The sequence below is a fragment of the Meleagris gallopavo genome, chromosome 2 (genome assembly GCF_905368555.1).
Source record: "Meleagris gallopavo chromosome 2, MGAL_WU_HG_1.1, whole genome shotgun sequence".
NCBI classification, from domain to species: domain Eukaryota; kingdom Metazoa; phylum Chordata; class Aves; order Galliformes; family Phasianidae; genus Meleagris; species Meleagris gallopavo.
In genome coordinates this window covers 50,350,564-50,370,942 of record NC_139405.1, presented here as the reverse complement: position 1 = coordinate 50,370,942, position 20,379 = coordinate 50,350,564, and the positions used below count along the sequence as shown (strand labels likewise).

The 20,379-nt window shown below is 41.5% G+C and overlaps 1 long non-coding RNA gene across 3 annotated transcripts; it reads right to left on the bottom strand.

The window, feature by feature from the left end:
- Positions 1-254: 254 nt before the first annotated feature.
- Positions 255-19,971, bottom strand: LOC104909752 (uncharacterized). 3 transcript variants are annotated; one of them, XR_002112170.3, is made up of 6 exons: positions 19,066-19,971; positions 10,350-10,460; positions 8,469-8,611; positions 5,654-6,489; positions 2,139-3,031; positions 255-1,421 (listed from the first exon to the last, which is right to left on the bottom strand). It is a non-coding gene; the product is annotated as an uncharacterized LOC104909752 (long non-coding RNA). The 3 variants fall into 3 exon arrangements; XR_014881352.1 differs by having other exon boundaries at positions 255-3,031; XR_014881353.1 differs by lacking the exon at positions 10,350-10,460 and having other exon boundaries at positions 255-3,031; positions 19,066-19,969.
- Positions 19,972-20,379: the final 408 nt, after the last annotated feature.

Below are 20,379 nucleotides of genomic sequence, written 5' to 3'. Positions count from 1 at the left end.
ACATGGTAAGTATTTTTTGGAAAACTGTCTTCCCCTGTAGCAGTATAACTGTCAGACAACAGCTCACACACGACAACACAAAGTCATAACTTGGGAGATAATCTTTTATACGCTCCTAACAACATGCTCTGAAATCCTACACTTAAAAGGGGTTTAAAAACACACAATACCCTAAGACACCAAATAAGCAATAAAAGTAACATGCAGAGCCAGACACAAAACCAGAATGAAAAAGATTTTTTATTATTCTCCTCTGTATTACCATAAATGACATGCTATATTTAATTTTACAGTGCCCCTGGACAAATCATCAAATACTTTAATAACTACACAAACATTAATATTTAAATACAAGAGATCCCCTCAGTTCCTGAATAATCATAACTCTGGATTGATAGGGTACTAAATGGAAAAATCTTGTTTAGACAGTTGTAAGAGGGGGGGAGGGTGTTTAATGAAACAAGTTTGATGGTCTTGTCATCATAAAACTGATAGATATTTGGCACAATTTGTATCTTTGCTGAAAAGAAGTTTGAGAAATGGAACAACTGTAGTGAAGATTAATTTTCCCTTCTTCTGTTCTGAGATCACAGTCCTTTAGGTCATTAGCTGGAGTGTGTGACATAGATTGCACTTTACCCATGCAAATCCTGTCCCGACTCCTGGAGAATGCACATGTTAAATAGCTGTGACTTATATACTTGTGGGATATGCTGCCCAACAATTGCTACAGCTAGCTAGACTCATTTCAAGAGAGTGATGAAACTAGATAGTAGAAGAGACAGCATACTGAGTTCTAACAGTCAGTATCTGTTAGACCTGCCCACCTATTCTACCCGCTGTCCTTGGAGGGATTTTTGTTTAATCCAGATTTTGTATTATTATTTTAGTCACTCTCCAGTTCTACCTAATAATGGGGGCTCAACTACTAACACACGATGAGAATAGCAAATTGCAAGGTATTTTTGATCACTCCAGCACAAAACAAAACAAGACTGAAAGACTTGTAAATAAAAGTAATCCACATAAACATCTCAACCAAAGCTCTGAAACCTTATCAGACTTTTGTCTCCAAATCTGGGGTGATGTTCAGGTGTATTATGTGTCCCTGAGCACACATCTGATGACAACATTTGTTCATGACTGAGCAAAGGCTAGTCTATTATTTATGTCATATTCTGATTAAATGCCACAGCATTTGTAGCTAAATGAAATTATTTGGATGCTTCCAGTAGAATCTGTCTCTGCAACTCACCTTAAAATTTTCTTTTTCGTTCTGGGCCAGTTGCTCAGATTCTGTACTTTTCAGAACTGTATTCCTTTCTTCGTCTCTGCAGTAGAGCTCCATGGATATAAGGTAGCTCTGTCTTTAATGTTTTTGGGGCTTTTCTCAATTGGGAAATACTCATCTGAAGGAAGTTCTGGGGAAAACACAAATGCCTTTACATTCTAGTTTCCAGGGAAGAGAGAGAGGAGAACCAGTTCATACACATAGGCCTCTGAATAATAGGTTGTGGCCTGTGGGCTGATAGATCCCGGAAGCAGCAGCATGAAGGTACTCTTCCTCATGCGGACAGTTGGCAAACAATAATGAAGGCTGTACTAAGGCCTCTTATTATGAACTAATTAAATATATTGCTCTATATGATAAAGGAAGCTGGAAGGATCCAAAGCCATCTCTAAATTACTTACTCAGTGTCCTACTTCTCCTCTATGTCAAATATCTATCATGGCAGGAAAGGTGAACAGAAAAAACAGTACATCATAATTAAAGTACTGAGACAGATGGAATTTTCTGTACTAGGAAAAAAAGTGTGCTGTCTCCAAATTCTAATGAAAAAATACTATGGAAACTCCAGAGCTACAGGCCTGGAATCAGTACTAAAGCAGAGCAAAGAAGGTTAAAACAGTGCAAGAAGTTAGCATGAGCACTGCTGCATAGATCTGAGCAAATCTTTAAGCAGGTAATTAATTTCAATCTTGGCTTTATATGCTAAATCATAATTAGTCATTCAGTTCTTGTAACTTCACTTATTTTTTTCCCTTTCTCTTGTTATGGGATAGCAATAAACCAAGAATACATGGAACTGCATTCTTATCATCAAGAAAAGGGCCAGTGATTACTGGCTGAGACTTACTCTGGGCCTGGGCTGCCTCCACCTCTGCTGCTGCAGTAGTAATGTGTGCTCCCTTGAGAGGACAGATTTAGCCACTGAGTGCAACCTCTTTTCCAGGAGAAGCAAATGTAAAGAGACAGCAGTTTCTAGCAATAAAATAAAAAACAAGCAACATAAAACATTTCTCTCTCACTCATTTATCTCTCCCTCACTTTAGCTTTTCTTGAAATGTACAACCCATGTGCGTTTATGAGATTTTGAGCTGTTCATGATTATCTGTGGTGCTTGAGAGAAAAGCTGATTTTGCGCTTACATGTGAATAAGAGAAAAATACATTTTCACCTTTTACATTGTTACAGAAATCTACCTGAAGCATGCCTTGAAACTAGAAAGATGGTCTTGCAACAAACACTCTGTAACGTTGGTAAGGAATGAAAGTCTACAAAATTGCATTACTTTATGATAAAACTGTGAATGATTAATTGAACTCCCCCAAACTGTAGTGTGGTCTCTTCCTTCCCCTGTATGTGCATGGCTGTTTATATTTTTCTGCCAACATCAAAAGAAAGCTGCCGAAATAGGATGTTTTATGAAGTCTTTCAATTTAAAGTTTTTTTGAGGTACATGTATATTTCTTGTTCTGCAAAGTATCTTTCCAAGAAATCATCAGAGTAAATTTGAAGATTAGTAGAGCTTTTCCATATCACTGATCCACACTAATTGTTTCCTGTTCTGTGACAGAGATAGAGTTAAGCAACTATTTTCTGAAACTAGGGCTACGGATGTTTCTAAGTTTTATTGGAAGCATGAATGAATCCTGCGTGGCCTAGGAACGCAAATAGGAATTCTGGAGAGAAGTCTTCTGCTGACCAGTATTGCAGCTCACAACTGAGGCTCCATCTTTTTTAAGCCTTCTGTGAAGTAAAAGGTACAGATAGTTGTTTATATGCATGACATTGGTGATGCCTAAAGCAAAGACTTTACTAGTATTTTACAGAACTCGTCTTCAAAGATGCATTCAGGAGGATACAGAAAGGCACAAATTCACCTTAGAGTTATAAAAGATGGTCATTGTGCTGTACTGACCACTCCCTTGCCGGTTTATTGCCATAAACTCTAAGAAAGCGCAGATTATTTTTCTAGAGCAGGCTGGATTTTACTTAGGATATTACATTACACTGACAAAGTTAAATTTAACTATGCAAATAAAACAAATTTTTGGCAAACTTCTTACACAAACTGTGTGCATGGTCAAGGACTTCGGAAGAGAAGTCACAGTGGAGAGCAAAACTAGATGACATATGCAGTGTTTGAGCTGCTCTGTAAAGTTGCTGGACATAAAAAACATGGCTTCATGGTCAGCAATGAATACTTTCATTTAGTCACAAGACTAGAGCCTGACACACTGCATGCTAAACTAACATAACTAGAAGAGCCTGTGGCTGCTTGTGTCAGGTTGAAGAGCCCCAATGGCTGCTGTTCTAGCAAGAGTCCCTCTTGAAACTCCTGCAGTCCATCTGCAGTCTTGTGCTTCTGTTGGGTTCCCTGTTGGCCGCTGTGTTTTAACAGTGCTTAATTTTTTACTGAGATGTAGCTTGTTTTGAATTGTCTTTCTTCAAACTTTTTTCAGCACTGTCTTCTACTGAACAAGATCTATATGTTGATATAGTATGGTACAGTAAATATCTCAAGAACTGATCAACATAGACAACTTAGAGAACAACCCAGTGTTCATCACACTGGGTCCTACTGAATTGGTTAAGCTTACCAAAAGCATCAAATACAAAATTAAAAAAAGACTGTCATATGCTATGGCTCAGGTGCCCATAGTTGAACTATCATTTATTTTAGGCAACACAGTTGGAGAAATTCCATCATTTTCATCCACAGTGTTACTTGAGTAACAGATATTTTCTGAGCAACTTGAGTAATGGCAGGAAACGGCACCAAAGAAACTAAAAGTTGTTCAATCAAATGTTAGTGAATTAGGAATTCACATTTACCTTCTTGGAAACAGCTGCACAATTAGTGAGAGTCTTCTTGAATTAGTGTATACTTAGGACAAGCCACCCATCTTTGAGATTATGTAAAGAGTTTTGATTCCTTAAAACCAGAAGTTTAATCGAAATTAAAACAAAGGAGAATTTGAGCTTTGAATTTTTAAAGTGGTCAACATAGAAATACAAGATTTAAAAGGAAAAAAGAGTTAAAAGTAAAGGCCCCCGAACTGGTGATAACTAGGGAAAGAAACCAACTCATGGGAATATGTAGCAGAGATTCCTTGATGGTAATTACCCTTTCTCCTATTTCTTCAAATTCAGCAGGTTCCTGATAATTTTCAAAGTCCTGTGTCAGCTTGGAGCATTTTCTGCAGTGTTCTATCAAATTTCTGGGGTAGGTCACTTCATATAACTCAGCTATTGTAAATCCACAGCAGCTTCAAATAGCTACAAGATTCTCTTTCTGTCCTTAATTTTATTGTAACACCACTGTAAAGAAGACAGTGTTATCGCTCAGCTGAAGAGCTAGCCATATTTCACTGATGAGTAATGAGATTCCTGTAAATATCTTGCAAAGTTATTTGAGACTCTTTCAGTTGGAAAGCATTACAAAACCCAAGAAATTACCTTTATTATTTAAAAAGAAAAAAAAAGGGACAAGGGAAAGGAAAGACATGCTTGTCTTCTGTTAATGAAAGACCTGTTCAGTTTCCCTCATACTAGAGAAACTGCAGAAGAACAGTGAGGTGTGTGAAAAATGTGCCCTCCCCCTCCTGTAATGCTGCCAAGGTCAGCAAGACCTGTGGGGACCTGCTGTGGAAGTGTTGATTACTTAGGTTAATAGATGCTTAGGGGCTGTTTAAACCCTTTTTTTTTTTTTTTTTTTTTAATTTTATTAAATAAACCTTATTTTTCCAAAATGCTGGAAAAGGAGACCATCTGTAATTTGATTCTTTATGGGCCAATGTCTTCTCTTGCTCTTTTAAATTTCTTCCTCCCCTTCTGTGAACAAGTTTTTCCAAAGCCTTTACCATGCTCAGGAAGGGGAAACACCTTTAGATTTAAATGAAGTGGCTGTGTTACAACATTCTATAAAAGTACATAAGGTGAAAAGACTAAAAGGTGTGTAGTTGTAAGTAAAACTAGAAAGCACATCTACTGGGGAGAGTGAGGTTTCATATTTTGGCTGAGCTGATCTGCAGTTTGCAGCTGCCAAGAGGGAAAATCCTGCTCCATTCATCTTTTCTCCTGCTCCCTGCTCTGTCCTCTCTCTCTGTTGCCCCTGCTGTGCTCATCTTTCCTGTCAGCAAGTCATCCAGCTCACAAAGGTGGCAGAGAGCTTACCCAGAAGGAAAAATGGAATGTAGTGACCTGAGCAATTGAGTTAGCAATCAGATGACTGGAAGCGCTAGTGCAGAGGAGAGGATACAGTCATATTCCAGAAAAGGGGATGAGGAAATGGGGTACAGGACTATGATTTCTACCATCAAAAAAACTGCCAGGCTTCTAACAGTAGCTATACCAAAAGTGGCATACCTCTTGCCGGGGCCAGGTGCGCCCTACAACTGTATCCTGACTCGGGATCTGGGTAAGAACCAGGCACTTCCTCTTCCTGTCGCTTTGATGCCTGTGTTTCCAAAGAAGACGTGCTCTTTCCAAAGAAGCCTGAATGCTTCAGCTAGGTCTCTGGTCTGAATGCTAACACAGACAGGACTTTAAGGCGTATCATGTGAAGCATCTTCTCAGTAGAGACAGAGCTTAAATGTCTCAGCTTTCACCAGAGCTACAGGCACTACAAACGGTTCCATTCAGTATGAGTAAGAGTTCTCTTCTTAAGTGAATTTGTTTAAGAAATAATTAATATTCAAATGAAATTTCCTCCCAACTTTCATTTCTGCCAACAAAGGAAGTTGTCATGGTGAGGTATTACTGCAAGTAACTCCAAATGGATACCAGTAGGTAATGAGATCATCAAAACTTCACATCTCTATGCTCCAGGTGATGTAATTGTATCCAGTAGTTTGGATTCTTGACAACTGCCTTCTTTTATTTCTTGCTGGAAGAGGCTTAAAAGCACTGGTAGTCTCCAGTCTGTAATCTCTATCACTTGGGAGTTTATATTTTCAGTACATAACAACACTGTGTTCTTACAACAGAGAATCTGAGATCTGTATCTTCTTTGATAGATGCCGATGTTTTCAAAATCTTCAAGAAAAATCCAGACCTGGTTTGCTGTAAGCAGACTGCATTGGTTTTGGTTGAGATATACCCTTTCATATTAATGCTGAATGAAGATTCCTTTACTGTGTGACTGCATTTCAGCATCTCATGTCAGGTAGGATGCATGTGAGTAAATCCCAGAGCTGCAAAGCCTGGAAGAAGAAAAGAAAGTATATTTATTTAGGAACATAAAAATAATCTCTGGATTTAACGGCCAGTTGAACTGCCATTGGTACTGTCAGTTTCACCAGGTAGCTCTCATTCCACTCTGACAGGAAGTCAGTCTCTGTCATCACCTCTGTCACAAAAAATGCCACCAAGCTGTTAGAGCCCTCCATCCCCACACTCTGGGTTATACAACCGTATCCAATAGTTTTGATTCTTGACAATTCTCTTATTGTGTATCTTGCTAGAAGAGACTGAAAATTAATGTGTTTTACTGGTGGATGTGATTACCTTGATCCTTCTGAAGGCCGTGGTGACTTTCATCTGTTTTAATAGCTGCTGTAAACATGCAAGAAAACCAAACTGTACTGTGAATATGGAAAAGAATCAAATCATCTGGTTTTGATGAAGGTGTGTAAAGCTGTAAAGCACACTTGAAGAACATGAACCAAAAGTTTATTGAAAATATAAAGCAGCTTGTCCTCGGCAAATTTATGATTTACATCAGATTTAAATGCACCATAATACACTTGGGTCAGCTTGAGAGAGTTGGTTTTGAATGTCTGGAATAATATGTAAGGTGTAGAAAAAATGTGCATTTGCAGCAAATCTACTCTGATGGAACAGCAGCAATAATGAGACCTCAGATCTTTGAGCTCCTGGTGACATGAGGAGGATCCCAGGGGCTTAGAGATCAACAGACAGATGGCCCATTTTCCAAGACAGGTAATAAGGATGCCTCTGAAAATCTGTCTAAGAAAGCTGATATTTGTTATAGGGGGCAAATCCTACTCCAGCTGGGTGTCTCCTATGGCTGCTGAGAAACTCTATTTATTGCTGTGTTCATTTATAAGGGGCTGCAGCCCTTAGAGCAAACCTGGACTGTAAATGTCTCTAGGATGGAATGCTGTCCTGCACCCCAAAATGAATACAAAGGAAATTTTTCTGGGACTGTAAGAGTACAAGAATCACCACAGTGGACCCTATCTATCTGGTTCAATGACCTGTCTCAGGCTGTTCCCAAATAGCTCAAAGGAGGGTGAAAAAGCTAAAGAAGTTCACCTTCATAGTTAAAACTGGATTAAAGCCAGAATCAAAGTTTAATTCTCTTTGTTATTATCTCTACATACGAAAATTCTGGATAGTTTAGTCTTGATGCTAAACTTGATAAATTCTTGGCATTGGGGGTGTCCAGGAGTGAAAGTCTTTACTAGCTAATTGCCGGTTATCTGACACCATTTCCTCATTAGCTTTGAATTCCTCACCTGTGAACTTCACTGCAAGTCATTTTTTCTTTAGTCATGATATAGGGAGAACAGAAATTCCTGACTTACTTTTTCTGTTCTGTTCATCGTCTTGTATCATGCAATCATCTACCCTTATTTGTTTAATTAGTTAATTAAGAACTCTTCCATATACTCAGTTTCTCATCAGCTATTTTACTTAAAACCACAGCATTTATTTCTTCTGGTGATGAAACTGTTGTTTGCTTCTGACAAGAAAAGGAGAAACTGAGGTGCCTACAGCTCTTTGTGGGGGCAGGGCACTGATTCTACAACATAATTTTTTTTTTTTTTTTTTTTTTTTTTGTCTTGTGTGCTCTTCCAATAACATGCTGAACACAAATCCAAGATGAGCCCTGGTCTGCAAGATGCTCAGGTCCTGTTCTGAGCTGGTATGAAGTTTGCAATTGTATTCTAATGTAGGACAGATAAAGAAGGTAAGAATTCTGTGCCTTCTTGCATGAGCTTGTACAGAAGTACCAGATGAAACCTAGTCCTGCCAAAATCATGAAGAGACATTGACCATTTAATACAAAGTAAGATCCCTCAAATGCTTTCTTCTTTTTTTTTTCTTTTTAAACAGAGAGAAGTGCACATTTGGATGAAAAGTTTTTAGTGTAAGCCAAAATGTCTTTCCTGTGTCCAAAACACTTATCTAATAGGAGTGAAGTCATGAGACTAACCTTTTGTCTGTTGAAGATAAAAATCACAAACTTCACGTCTAGAACATCAGTTTTTGGATGGTCCATTCAATGGAGCTTGGCTTCTTGGAGCCCTTCTGAGAAGCATTCTCACTGAAGTGACGATGAAACAGAGGCACTGAGCACTGGAGATTCAAGGAAGTGTATGAGAGAACAGAATTAGGCCCTCATGCAATCTTAATGCATTGTGAAGCTTTCAGCTCACATGCATACCCCGGTGAGACTGGGAAAAGCCTAGTTCAGAAAATGTCTAGCTATGTGAGAATATGGTTCAGTTCTGCCTTGATCTAATGAAAGATGAACCAAGCTTCTTAGAAGTCTCGTAGGATTTTTACCTCAGTTGTTACAGACAGGTATGTAGATGAACAAAAGCAGAGCAGGAGGAAGGTCTGGAATTAATTAAATGCCTTCTCTTGAAATAGCCCCATAAAACTTGTCTGATTAAAATCCCTACAAGCAAGGAAAAAAACCAAAAAACACTTTGTCTACTAAATAACTGAAATAAAGAAAAGGTGTTCTAAAGATGCCACCTTATAAGTAAGAGAATTTCCATGAACTCTTGGCATAGTTAGCTGGCAGCCTTTTTTGAATGGCAAATGCTTGAAGGCTCAGTTTTAGGACAGGTTGTTAGTTGCCCAAATTGACTGAGTGCTCCCAGAGGTTGTTTGAATGTGTGGTTAAGGGCTTGCTGCTCAGACAGGCTATATAGAAACACTCAAAGGACCCTGTGTGCTCTGCCAGATCCTTCTGATTTATTTATACGAATAAGCCACCAGGTCCAGACTACGCTGTTCAGACACTTCTCATTTGTAGGTCATTCTGAACATTAATCTTTCCTCGCAATCACCAAGCAAATTAATATTAGCATAGATAGGCAATACTGTTGCTTTTGTTAAAAGCTGAACACTCAATGTTGAGAGGGCTTTGGGATGTAACATTAGAAAATTAGCAACTAGACCTGGAGGCTTCTTAGGAATAGACATACATGAGTCTGGATGGTGTTACTGACTGGGAAATACAATACTGACTTTGTGAACACAGAAAGATTTTGCCTCATGTTTAAGCTGGTGGACAGGATGGGGAGAGATTACACCATCTATTCCCTTTGTAATTATTGCTCTGTGACTGGTGGAACACAGATGAGTTGGGTTTGGGCCAGTGGCCACTCCAAGAACTGCCTACTGATATGCAGAAAGTATGGGGCATGTTTGACAATCAGCTTTTAGTGCTTTTAAGTTAACTATTACTGGTACTCATACTGCATGTGTTCTGCCAGCAGTGGACAAGTAATGAAATACAAGCGTGTCAGGTTTCTCTGCCTCTCAAATACATTATCTTCCTTTTGACAATAGCAGGAGTGAACCAGAAGTAACTGTGAAATGAACTACTTTCCTCTACAGACTTGAATTCAACTTCCTAAATTAATTTAATATCCTAGTTGCCTTACCATCACTCTTATTTTAACTTAATGTTAATTTTGGCTTATTTACCAAGGTGGGAACACAGCTTCTTGTTTATTGACTGTGATGAGCATCCACACTAGACTTGTTTTAACCTCAGTTTGGTTACTTCCCAACTATGAACAGGTCCCTGTTCATTTGATCCCACCTACTATTTTTTCTAATTTTCCAGTGACAAAAAGGAACCAACCACATTCACCTTCCATAGTACAACTATCAAGAACTAGCAGTCAGTTGACCAGACATATGAAAGCTGTTATGCAAGCAAATCCTGAAGCAGCCCACAATTTTTGTTTTAGGCAACAGCAGATACTGACCATCAAACCTATGGGCTCCCAGCTGACTATCAGGAGACCTGGCCTCCACAGTCATTTCTCCCTTGAAACAACAACTGTATTCCTACCTGACAGAACTGGGTGGAACTGATCGGTACTTTTTCTGAGCTGGGTGAAGATGGTGTGTAGTCAGATAGATTTTGGAAAGCCTTAAGGCAGCAATTGTCAGCAGCTGTGTCCTGTAACAGAACCAGGAACCGAGATTTAAACATGGCGAATAAGGCACTCAGGAGATGAACAGTCACTTCTCTAAAAGTGGCAGAGTATCTATGGAGAGTAACTGGAGAGAAGTTTTGTCTTGCTACCAAATGCACCAAGTGAGGCACAGTTATGGTGAAAATCTGAGCAGCATTATCATGAGGAATGACCACCACCATGTGCCCAGCTCTCCATTCTTTGTGGTGGTGCTCTCAGGATTAGCTGGAAGTGATTGTTTCCTTAAACCATACAGTAAATGCTAGACCACAGGCTGGCCCAGGACAGCCACACAGCAATCTTCTGGGTAGCTCCATGCCACAGGTCACTGCCTAATTGTCAGCATCCTCCAACTGCTGCCATTTCTCAGGCACCTCTATGAAATGGCTCCAATAAAGGCTGAGGCACTAGAACTGCTGATGCTTTTGGCATTCAGAGGAGGCATCTGCAACATTTGATTTTCTTCTCTTCCTACTTCTCTACCCTATTATCCCTGAATCCTGCCTCTACCTTTTTCTTGGTCCTGTCCCTGTCCTGTCCCTAAATGCTGTGATTGTCACTGAAAACCCTCTCCTTATATGCTGAACATCTCTGCATGAGCAGACCTCATTATCATGTGGCAAGAGGTCATTTACATATGCAAATCAGGTTAATGAGAGCAGAACTGTAAAAGGCTTCATTCCAGATGCATTTGCATATCTAGCTTTAGAAATATTTGAGAGCTCTGCCCCTAGCTGTGCTAGCAGGACACGGAAGCCCTGGCAGTATGTCTTCAGTAGTGATTATATTCAGAGACAGCTGCCATCCTGGTTTTCAACAGCTACTATCTGAGGTATTGGCTCATTTGAACACAGAGGGTAGTTGTGTAATATGTGATTCTGCACCAGACTACTGAGAGGCAGTTAAGCCTTGGCCCTTATTGGGGCAACATGTGGGCTTCTGACAGGTAGATATATGCAATTTAGCATGAAGAATACATTTCCTATGGTGCTGTCACTAATGCATGCCTGGTGTATGATGAATGAGGAAAACAATGCAGGTACCAGGCACAGATCTCTAGGAAGGATATATTCTGTGTGACATGGCACCGCACAAAACACTGCATTCTATCTAAATTCTATCTAACTGGGCATCTAGCCCCCACCATATAAATAGGGCTCCCTTTGGATTTTGCAAATCACTCATGGGAAAACCCCAGCTCCCCCCCTTCCAACCTCCTCCACAGACAGGCTGGGCAGCCTGCTGTCCCCCTCACAACAGGATTCTGGACAAGTGTGTGGTTGGTTTCTGAGTGCTTAGCAGCTAAGCACGTTTGCACAGAGTTCCTCAGGAGAAGCATCTTTTACTGGTTCCATTTTTTTCAGCTGATTTTTTTTTCCCCTATAAAAATTACTCTTTCACACGAAGGCTTTCTGTCTGCCAGGGACTTCTATGTCTGGTTCCAGAGAGAAAAGACAATTACCTCATAATTTCTGAGAAAAGTTACTCCTTTGCTCCTACCCAGTCCTCCTGGCTTTTTCTCGCGCATCCCAGTGGAGAATTCCAGAAAAGAAACAACTTCTTGAAAGAGGAAGTTCTCTGCTATGACATTCAGAGCTTGCATGCTACAGCTTTCCACATGGCCATCAAGCAATGCCAGGAGTGTAGCCTCAGAATACATGCTACAACCATCATGACTTGTGAACAGAGGGATGCTGTTACAAATTCTCTGGAGCAAGTTATTGCTGTCCCTGCGCCCTCAATTAGCAGGCAGAGCTCCACACATCTTGCAGCTGGGCAAACACACAGTGATTCTACGTGCTTGGTGCACACGCCTAGTGAGGAGCCTGTATGTATTAGGTTGGAATGAGTTGGATTCTTTACCAACTCCCAGAGCACAGGATGTAAAGCAAACTTCCCCTTTCATCCCTTAATTTGGAATAATTTACCATAATTCAAATAACCTTGTCCAAGAGTTTAATGTTGCATCCATCCTCACATGCTACTAGTGTCCATGGATTTTCTCTCGCTTGGTCTTGCATTTCTAACTCTAATGCATCACCAAGGGTCAAACTTCACTGCAGTGATTCCTCGCAGTCATTCCTGCACTGCAACAACTATAGTTATTCTCAGCAGTTCTAATATAACTGAAAAGATGAAATATCTATGCCCATAGGAGCAAGAACTGCACTTACAAATTTTGGTTTATTTCCTGTGCCTAAACTGGTTACTCCTCAAAGCTACTGGCTATCACAGAAGACTGCTTCTGTCCATAAATAATATGCAGCATACAAATGCTATGGCTTGTGTGTACTTTGTGATACATCAACGGATGACTATCACCACCTAATAAAGCATGCTTTTTGAATGGAGCCAGTCTACAGCCCGAAGATGCAACTCTCACAAAAGCACAGATTTACCTATGTTTCTGTAAGCCTCCTTAAGGCCTATCCCATGCATCCTACGTGCTCACATGTCAGAGTTATAGTCATGCATCTGAGCAACCTATCTTACTGATAGCACAGCTGGATGTGGTCATGACTTATCACTGCCTGCATTTCAGGGCTGAGCTGTCCTGCTTGTTCAACAAACTCTGTCACATGGGTTTACTAAGAAAGAAGAGCAAAATTCAGATAGCAGAAATATATACCTGTGGGGCTAATGAAAGTTGATTTTTTTCAAGTTGGAATTCTACATTTCACCTATGAAAATTCAAATTTAAGCGATCTCAAACTTCCCAACTCTGTTATTTCTAGAGGTGTGACTTTGTCTTGGTGCATATCCTCCTTCCATTATGTTCACATTTAAAGCTCCTTAAACAGAATACAATTTACCTCCTTGTGTGGCATGCGATCGGAATCCAGAGATTCTGTTTAGTAAATGACGGTTTAGGAGATGTTCTGTTTTACATAAGCAATAGCCTAAAAGCAGCCAAACCAGAAGGGCAAAGAAATGTAATCGTTTCTAGGAACAGGGAGCAGCCTTTTCATTACCATTCACTTGCTGGAAATATAATATGGAATTTTAAAAGTATTAATAATAAACAGTTTTTCACTCACTTGCATTTCAGATTGGTAACACATCTTCCATATTTTGCTTAAAATACAGCCCTTCCTGTCTTAAGAGCACTGAACTGATTTTATTGCCAATTCTGAAAAGTGTTAACAGGAGTAAATCACCCCTCGCATTGCTGCTGTTGTTCCCCTGCCCTGAGCCAAATTCACTGCTAAGCACCTCTGACCACACAGCTCATATAAATGTTCATAATAGAGGGAGCTCTCACATCTGCTTATTCTCACACAATTAGAAAAAAACCCAACCACCACCACCACCAACAAAAAATCTTACAAAACTCTTTGCTGTGTATTTGGTTTATATACACATATGTTTGGTTATAGCTTACTTTTTCGCACCATATGTTCAATATTCAGCAGAAAGTCAGATATGGAGATGCTAAAAAAGTGTATAACATAAAAAAAATAGAGGGTAAGTAAAGCCATTTGATGGTGTCAGTTTTCATTGTGCACTATAATGTGGGAGAGCTTTTGAACTCTGGTATGGAGGAGCTTTATTAGAAAGCAATTCTCCTCAGTGACCTCAAGAGGCTTGGACCTATACGAGAGCAAGCTAGGTGCCAAAACGAAAAGGGGAAAGTCATTATGTAGAGGTGCACTTCTGAGGTATGAGCCAAACACAGGGAATTGCAGCAAGTATGATTGCTACAGATGAACCTAAAATATTCCTGTGAGAAATGAAAAACGTTTCTTATTTTTTCCATCTTCTGTATTAATTTTCCCTATTCTACTTTATACTTGTTATTATCTGCCTCTTTTTGATCTTGCGTATCCTGTGATATACTGTTCCCTTTCTTCCTTAATCATTTGCTCTTGACGTCTCCTATTTCTCCTTCCTAATTCTCATCTCATTATAGTCTTTCCCCATGTCCTCTTTTATAAAAACTTTCCTCAGCTTTTCTCTTTCCTTTTCTTGCTTCTCTGACTTAGTGTGGCAAAAGTTCATATAAAAGTTCAGCAACATAACTATGAACTTCAGAGAAAAAAAGTGAAACAGCAAATGAATTTGCATTACATTAGCTGAAATTAGGAAGCGCTGATATACAATTCTGGTTCAACAGGAATGCCATCCCTGAGATAGTATCTGGAGAGCTGGGAGTTTCATCTCCTTTTTGGTGCTGCCCTTCTCTTAGTCTTTGCTAATAGACTGAGAAAGCCAAAGCAACCTGGGTGAACACGAAATGATTTCAGCAAGTGTGAAATGCTGCATGACAATGACCAACACAAAGCTGTCATTCTCTGTGTTTACATTGGTACTGACTCTTAACAGCATGCTGCTAACTCAGCATAAAATTATGCTATTCTAAAACAATTCAGGTAAAAGGACAAGTCTTTTACAGCCAGTCGTGCTTCATTCCTGCAAAGAATTGTTGTATCAATCTAAGCTGGCATATAAACTAATGCTTACTCCTCAGAGCTTAAATTTACATTTTGACCCACAGACTCTTTAATCTCTTACTGCTGAAAATCATAACTCTCTGATCAGTACATCCACATCCACACTATCCCAAGAATCAATGGATGCTACACTGTTACACATACGATCATATCCAGTGCCTTGTCAATTAACCCGTATGACATCTGCATGGAAGATTTAAATAAGGAGCATCATATTATGCTGCATGGCTGATAAAGTGAAAATGCAAGCACTGACAAGGCTTACAATTTGGCCTGCTACCACAGCATCTATCTCTCTGAATGGAAGTTATTTATGCTCCTGCTGAATTATGGCTTGTATTCAAATACTGGCAAAGCTGCAATGTACAAGAAAATGTTGTACCATCCACAGTATGCTGTGGTTGGATACAGCCCTTGGGGATAACTTGAAAGAGCAATATCTCCTTCAGGAGCATGTCTGTCAGTCCAGGACTTACAGGTGGATCCTTTTAATCTCAGACAAAAAGAGGCTACTGGTGTGGCAGATGTGTTCCTCAGCACATAAATGTACAGTGAAAATCTTTCACAGCAGTGGCTAAACATGAGAACTGCTAATTAGAAGGAATTCTGACTTCTATAAAATGAGATTTGGCATTTTTTTCCCCTCAGGAAAAGCAAGAGCTGATGAGGATAATAAAATGCATCATGTTGATGAATGAGTTGAATCTGGACACTAAAAAACAAAGCTCCTTTATCATTTACATTAGCACCCCGTTTCATTAGACATCCCACATACAAGTGGTGTATGAGGATGCAGAACAACTGCCCTCCCAGTTAACTTGACTGCAGTGGCACTGGATTCTCCAGCTGGAGTGATGCCTCCTGCTCTTGAGCAAACCACTGATCTAGAAGGTCTGAGTGAGAGAAAAAGAAATCTCTCATGCTGAAGGGTTAGAAACAGGCAAGATAAAGTATGTTGAAAATGTTCCTACTATGCTTAGCTCAAAATTTAAGCTGTCAAATAACTTAACCAACTTAAATGTGATAGAAGTGCTTCCATTAAGAAATGTTCCAGTGGAAGCAACTTTGGTTAAAAGACAGATAAACTTCAGCTGTACCTATAGAATAAAACTGTGGCTTCTGCACAAGCCAAGTGTGGTGCAGATTAGAGAAAGGAGGAACTATCCACTCTCTTTGCATTGCTCAACTCGAAGGAAAATCAGAACAGAAATATGGGTCATAAAATTGAATCTGGGAACTGAATATCTACATCGGCATTATAAAGTACACACTACTGCTGAATGCAGTACTGTCTGAGGCTACACATTGACAGCAGTGTCAGTGCCTAAATCCGGTGCCGCTTCAGGCAATAGGAGATGCTCTATTGACTTTGATAGTATAGCTTATATGGCTCCATGAGAATTTTTTTTTTCCTTCTCCGTCTTTCTGTTCCACAAAACCATTTTTGGCTCACGATATTTTAGTCCCCCCTTCTGTGTGCATTATTTCAAACTCTAGATATTTCTCATACGAATGTATGACTTAGTAAGCTCTATTAAAGCAAACAAAGACAAGTAACACCTGAACATTCTCAAAATTCAAGATCTCACTGAATTTGATAATTTGTCTTGGTACAGCGGGTCAGCAAACCAAAATGTTTTCTTTCATACTCCCTACTTTCACAGGTGTCCAAGTATGGGGCCTCAGAAGAACCATGTATCTTCAGGAAACAGGCAGCAGAAAGACCAAAGGGTAATTTTTTCTGTTCTGCTTTAACAGTACATGAGAACTCAAACGAGATTTTTGCTTTATAAGTATTTTGGCTGATTTAATAGGACAGAGCCTTCCTTAAGCAGAAACTACATGAACCTTCTCCACCTCTTCCTTTTGTTCAGCTCTTAAATGAACTTCACAGCACTTACGCGTAGCCTTCTGCTCATTGAAAGCACAGCCGTTTTTGTACATGATAAGGGCATATTTTACTGAATAGCAATTTACGTATTTTGCAATGTGCTTATTCCTGGGTTAGACGAAGCCTCTGAAAAACAAGGCTGCCATGGAAAATTGGAAGACTCGCAAGGATTGTAGGCTGCATCTATGGAAAGTGTTACTATGGCAGCAATGGAGTGAACTTACCCTTTCCTCCAGTTCTGCCATAAAACTTGGAGCCTGTGTGAGGTGCATGTTGCAGACAGCCAAACAAGGGGGGCATAGAGTAGTGGGAAATGGGAACAGAACTGCAGAGAGGCTCAAGCACTCAATAGAACCGTGCTCTAGGTTATGATTGCAGCTGTGCAGACCCTTGATAAAGAACAGCCACTCCTCTCAAACTGCACGACAAGTATTTTCTGAAAGACGAACAGTATGTGTATGGGTGTGAGGGTAGATGGGAATGTCAGCCTGGCTGTGACAAGGCGAGGAGTCAAAATGATTAGGGGACAGGCAAATGTTCTCTTGGTAAGAAAACACAGGAAGATTTGCTTTATAGATATGGAAAGATATAACAGCCTATCTGCTGATGGTGGAGAACTAAGATATGACCAAGTCAACCATTGTCTCTTCCACTTGTAGATTCTGTACGGAAGCATCTGAGAAAAAGAGGGGCTGAAAAACTGCTGAAGAGTTCACCCACAGCAAACTGAAAAGCTACTGCAAGCTACATACAGTCAGAGAAAAAGGCACTTCTCCTAATACAACTTCTCTCTCAGCCTTCTGCTGAGATACTAACCTGTAAAAATCATAAATGACTTATTTTTAAAGAAATGTAATCATTCAGATAGAACCTTACACTCAGCTACCAGAACTGCACTCCCTCAAAACAATGAAAGAATAGAAACACGCCCTGATTTTGTGGAGAAAAACACCGTGACTCTGTATGTGTCACAGTTGTAAGTGTAATATGTAATAATCCTTATTTGTCTCACCTGAAAATATACTGGAGACAACCACGGAGACAAACAAGGAGCTGCATAAGTCTATTTACCCCTATCTTATATTAAGTATTGCTCAGTTATAAAGAACTAGGGACAGAAGTATTAAGAGAGCTAAAAGAAAATAGTACCACTGTAGTAATGTACCAATGCCAATACCAGTACCAATAATACCAATGTAGTAATACATTTATGTTCTTTCTTTTCCTTATGATGCCGGAGCCACTACAGCACACATTTTAAGTTTTTGCTGCAAGTAAGCGGACCAGAAACAGATTTTTTTACCTCTCAGATGAAAACCAAAATTCTTACCTGACTTGTGGAATGGGAGCGTTACAGAATTCCTACCAGATAAAATCAGCATTGCAATAAAATCTCAAGAACTGAGAATATTGTGTTACAAAAGGTTCAGCTATTAAATGAATAAAAATTGCACACTGGCCTAAAGCACAGCTACACCTTGTTCAAAATGAGCCACATGCTCAATGTCAGAAATGGGCAGGACTCCAAACAAGATGTGTACTTGTCAATTAGTGGATTAAATTTAATATGTAAGAGAAGATACATATTGCAGAGAATATGGCTCTCAGTAAAACATCTTTCATGTTTCATTGAAATCCCAGGAAAGGTAATGGCAAGCGATACTGGTGACCACCAGATGGACAGCTTCTGGCTGGCTCATGTGAAATCACGCAAGCAAAACACAGACAGGCCCGTAGCTCTGTCCAATCTACCAGCTTGCTTGTGCAGGACCCATGCCTCGGCAGGCTCAGGCGAGTTTAATGGCATGTAGAAGGTCTGCATACATTTTCAGGGAGGAGCTGGAGGCTTGACAGTGAAGTAAGCCCGGACAGCAGTGGTTTCCACAGTGCCTGAGGGGGTAGGCAGGCACTCTGCTGACCTGAAGCCCCAGGGTTCTGGGGTGCAACTGGACCTCTGGTGCAGAACAAACAGCAGCTCTTCATCTAGACTGCCCTGTTCCTGTGTCAGGGGGGAGTCAGGTTTGGGGTTAGGGAATTTTTCTCCTGAGGGTGGTGGGCCTGGAACAGGCTGCCCAGGATAATGGTCATAGGCCCAAGTGCCAGAGTTCAAGGAGCATGTCGATAGCATTCTAAGACATAGGGTTTGGATTTTGGGTGCTCCTGTGTGGAGCCAAGGGTTGGATTTGGTGATCCTTGTGGATCCTTTCAGCTTGCCATACTCCATGATTCTACAAATTAGTTCTGTACCTATAAAGCTCTTCTAACCGGGCGTCTCTGCAGACGGGTGAAGTGCTCGACGCAGAGCGGCCGCCACGCTAGAGCCTGGAGCGGGGCAGCCGCGGGACCCTCAGCCAGACCGTGCGGCAACTTGGGGAAGTTGCAGGCTGGCACGGGGTCGCGGCGCTCCGCGCACCAGTCGGCTCCAGGCCGGGATTTGCGCGCAGCCCGCCCGCTCCCTCGGCGGAGCCGCTCTCTCCCCGCCGCAGGCCGGAGCGGTCGCGGGAAGCGGCGCTCAGAGGCGCGGGGGCGGGGGCCCAACGGTCGCAGCTCCGCCCCTCGCAGAGGACGCGCGGCCCCGGTGGGGACTGAGGGGAGCGGGGGAGTATTTTCCTGCCGCGTCCTCTGGCGGGTGGGGGAGCGAGCGGCGCTCTCGGGACGCCGCCTTCTCCCTGTTCTGCCCCCTCCCTCCGCGGGCCCCAAGCGAGGTGACCCCGCAGTCGGCAGCGCTCCCTGCTCGGCCCCGGCGTGCGCGGGGCTGTGCGGTGCGCGGGGCTGTGCGGTGCGCGGAGCAGCAGGGGGGTTGGGCTGTCCGCAGCCGTGGTGCGTGAATAGTTGTGGGTAACATCAACCTGACGTCATCCCCGGGTAAAAAGATCCCTCTTTTGTTCTCCTTCCCTCCCACCGCTCCCCTCTCGAAAATCAAGAGAGTGAACGTTTGCACAAAAAAAATAAATAAATAAATAAAAAAAAAATAAAAAGAAATAAAAACTAATAAGGATTCCTCTTCCCCACGCTAATGGCCGTGCACGGGGGGATGTTGCGCTGAGGATCCTGCCCGGGCCGCGTTGCGCCGTAATGAAAGCGCGGGCCCTTTGATCCGGTTGAGTCATTGGTGCCGGAAGGTTGGCGCACATCCTGCCTGCTCTGAAACCCGATCGGCAGAGGGGGCAAAGGGAAAGAAAAGCATTTTAATGGCAATCGATAGAGGGTCACAGGGTCCTGGCAGAAAAGAGGCGGTGATTTAAAAATGCTGTGTGTCGGGTTTGGGCGATTTTTTTTTTTTTTTAATTCCTTAAAAATAAATAACCCAAGCCCACCGGCAGGAGCAGGAGAGGGCGAGCTGTCAAACAGCTTTCCCAATCGTCCGCGTGTTTGTTCCAGCGAGGCGCTCAGCAGACGTGGAGTTTATGCAACGCTTCGAGCTACGGCGCGCGCACGTGTGGAGCACTCGGCTCCGAAGGGCGCGGGGACGCGCAACGCGCTGCGCTCCGTGCCCGGCTGCTTACTGGGGCGTTATTAAATAAAACCCAAACACGCGGTCCCCCTCCCCCAACCCAACTT